Source organism: Geospiza fortis, unplaced genomic scaffold (assembly GCF_000277835.1).
Source record: "Geospiza fortis unplaced genomic scaffold, GeoFor_1.0 scaffold327, whole genome shotgun sequence".
Lineage (NCBI taxonomy): Eukaryota > Metazoa > Chordata > Aves > Passeriformes > Thraupidae > Geospiza > Geospiza fortis.
The window spans coordinates 1,910,158-1,913,589 of NW_005054410.1; the positions used below are offsets into that span (position 1 = coordinate 1,910,158).

Consider the following 3,432-nt stretch of genomic DNA (forward strand, 5'->3'; position numbering starts at 1 on the left):
AAGAGCAGCAGCACTGCTGTGTTAAGTCAGAAGGCAGAACTGTGGAAATTTTAGTGTGCCTGGCAAGAATTGTTGAGCTGCATGCAAGTCTGTAGAAAATATCGCACAAGTCTCTTTTACACACAGGACTTTGAGCAGATGAATCTTACTCTTGCTCTTTGTTTGGCTTTTTGGGGGGGTTTTGATGGAGTTTTTTGGTGGATTTTAATTTTCCTTCCTGTTTAAATTCAAACAACATTGATAGCCTAATAAAATGCTTGGACTCTGGCCTTGCAAACAAAAGGAGAAGACAGTGAGGCTCCCAGGGAAGAGACCTACAAGGCAGCCAGTGGAAATCCCAAGGCTGAGGTAATGATCTGTGTCTTACTGAAACCTCAGTTTTGACCCACATGGACAAAACTATTTCAAAAACAAACAAGCAAGGCCCATTTATGTGTGAAAAAGCACGAAACACTCAATGAGTAATTTGCCTGTTCTTTTCCAGCCTCAGCCCAGTTTGCTCCTCCAAATGCTTCAGGACAGACTACCCTTACAGCTGCTGCCAACTTCTCGAAGAAAAGAGCTGTCCAGGTTCTTTCCTACAGTGTCTCTCTTTTTAATCTCTGAGCTTGTCAGGGTACAGATGCTCTGCAGGCAAACAGCCCTAGAAACAAGTATATTCATCACACACAAGGGATAACATCTCAGTGTACTGCTCCTGCCAGTTAGGCAACATCTGGAGTAGAAGACTGCTGTCTATAATGTAAATAATTCTAGCAAAATATTATAACTTTAAATGGATTCTGTTGATTGATTGATGGAGGCCAGACTTTACCAACCTGTACTAAATCTCCTGTCTTAATGAAGGGTTAGCTAAAACCAGTATGAAAAAATGCACTTCTTTTTTGGTGCTACAGCATATAAAGCAGCAAGGCAGATTTAACAGGAGTGAGGAGCTATCAAAGGGCAGGATTTCCCCAGACAGCTCCGTGAGAGGCTGCACAAGACCCAGCAGCACCCAGGGCACCACTGGTGGTCCCCTGAGGAAAAACCCACACTTGTCCACCTGTCCAGGGTTGTTGGCACAAACCCAGCAGAGCAGGCTGTAGAACAGGTTTCTGAGGAGGCACCCCTGCCATCCAGCTGGCAAAAGCCAGTTCACAGCAGAAGTCAGGTCAGGATGGTATCACCAAATCTCCCAGACTGTGTCTCTGCCAGACCTGTGCTAAGGCACTCAGCCAACAGGCTGCAGAACACTGGCTTTGGGCAAACACAGCCATATAAGGGCTTTTGTTAACAAAAATGAGAAGTAAACAAGACACTTGAGTTTTTAAAAATTGCTGCCAAACGTTAATATGCAACAGCAACATTAAAAGGGTGATGAAAAATAATGAGGCCCAAATTTGTTAAAGCTCTCAAAGTCAAAAATCTATTTTTATTTTGTTTTTACTTTATCTATACTTTGCAGCTGAACATAAATCAATTTACAAAATGTACAGAATTTAGTTTTCTAATCTTTCTCTCATGTCGATCTTTGGAAGGGTGAAGGAACTGAGGAGCAGCTGAAGTGCAGCTTATCTAGCCTTACAGCAGCATTAAATTTTTTATTTTTTTTTAAATCAGATATTTTAATCAAGCACTTTCTCTGATCTTAATGATTTAAAAATGCAGACCACAATGTAGAAAAATCATCCTTGGACTTGGTCAAAGGACCAAATAATTTCTATGGCACAAGAGTAGGAAATTTTTTCCAAAGGCTGTGTATTATATGTCAATCCAATACCCATAATGGAAACAAAATTATCATTTTATGGTGCTTTATGTAATTAAAATTCTTATAATCTTCAGTATTGATTATCTCATTCTGCTCTGGGATAAAACAAAGCATAACAGATACTGCAAAGCATAACAGATACTTAGCCACACCTTGTTTCCACTGGCTAGACTAAGAAATTGGTTTAAAAGAAAAGGTGTATTTTTAAACTATTTCTCTGCACTGAATTCCTAACTTGAATTCTTCTGATATCATTGTCAGGAGTTTAAAAATGCACGTCAGCACAGCTGTCTGTATCACAGAAGACACAAAAGTCACTTCTGACTTCAGTACATTTGTTATGCTGACTTGCTTGTGAATGACTGCTGAGTTTTTGCAACAAAACTCAAAAATGTCAGAAGCCAAAATTTTCAAATCCCTTTCCATCACTGCCTCATCTCCTTTCTTACAGCAGCTTGTAGCTGAGGAGGAGAGTTGCTAACTTGTTATGTAATTTTTTTCTTTCTTTTAAACAGGAATAACAAAAAAAGTACAAACAGACTTTTTAAAATAGTAAACAGGAAGACTGTATTTTGGTCAAAATATGCAAATACATATGCATAATAAAACATGGAACTTTCAACCTAGAAGGAATTTTAAAAAATCAACCTATAAAAAGCCACCTGTTTAAATCATAAACTCTTTAAGTCAAAATATCTCAGTGTTTCAGTTAGAAATGAACTTATGAATCCTTTCAGTATCTCTAAGAAAATGAAACAAAATCCTTATTTTTCAGATAGAAAAAATTGAAACTCTCCAAAAATCTCCAAATTTTGAGCATTCACATGCAGCGGCTGTGAATTAGACCTGGTGTTGCACTCCAGCTCCAGACAGTCCCAGAGCTGGCACATCACATTCCTGTCACCACTGCTTGCTCCAGCTGCTAGACACATTCTCTACTTGGATTCCTCACCAGTTTACCTCAGGGAAATACCAGCAGCTACCAGTGTCATCAAGAATTCAATGACTTGTGTTATGCAGAACCCATCCAAAACAGGCTCTCAAAATGCAGATAGTAAATACATTCCCTACAGTCCTTTCATTTTTGACTTGGCCAAAGTCCTGTGTGGCACAGTAACATTTACAAACTTCCATTTACACCACAGATGTCTTGACAGACTAAATTCCAAATGTACCTTACTGTCAAACTGAAGCAGACCCTTATTCCTCCATAACCTTAATTATTAATCAATATAAATGGCTTTTAATATGGTTAATCATGTAATTGAATTGGCTATGAACAAGCAGATCTTTGGGACAAAGAATAATTGCAGTTTATGAAAATGCCCTTTTGCTTTTTATTCCCTCAAGCCCATACCCCTCAAATGTCAAAGAGTAGGACAGAGTGCATTGGCCTAAAGTCTTTAGGTGACTTACTCAGACAGTCCCTGCATCAAAATGCTGGCGCCAAATGTGCACAGCTCTATAGAAACAAAGGCTGAACTTGGCCAGCATTCCAACACTATGCATACACCATTCTGTGATGGCATTTGCAAGACCAAATCATAGAAGCATAATAAAAAAATAAAAATAAATAAAAATTAAAAAAGATAAAATAAAAATAAAATAAAATTAAAAAATAAAATAAAATAAATAAAAATAAATAAATAAAATAAAAAATAAAATAAAATCAAAAATAA

General features: G+C 37.6%; 1 protein-coding gene across 3 annotated transcripts in view; it reads right to left on the minus strand.

Moving 5' to 3' along the window:
• PLEKHA7 (pleckstrin homology domain containing A7) overlaps positions 1-3,432 on the minus strand; it is a 96,930-nt gene that overhangs the window by 48,975 nt on the left and 44,523 nt on the right. The gene's annotated exons all lie outside the window — the stretch shown is intronic.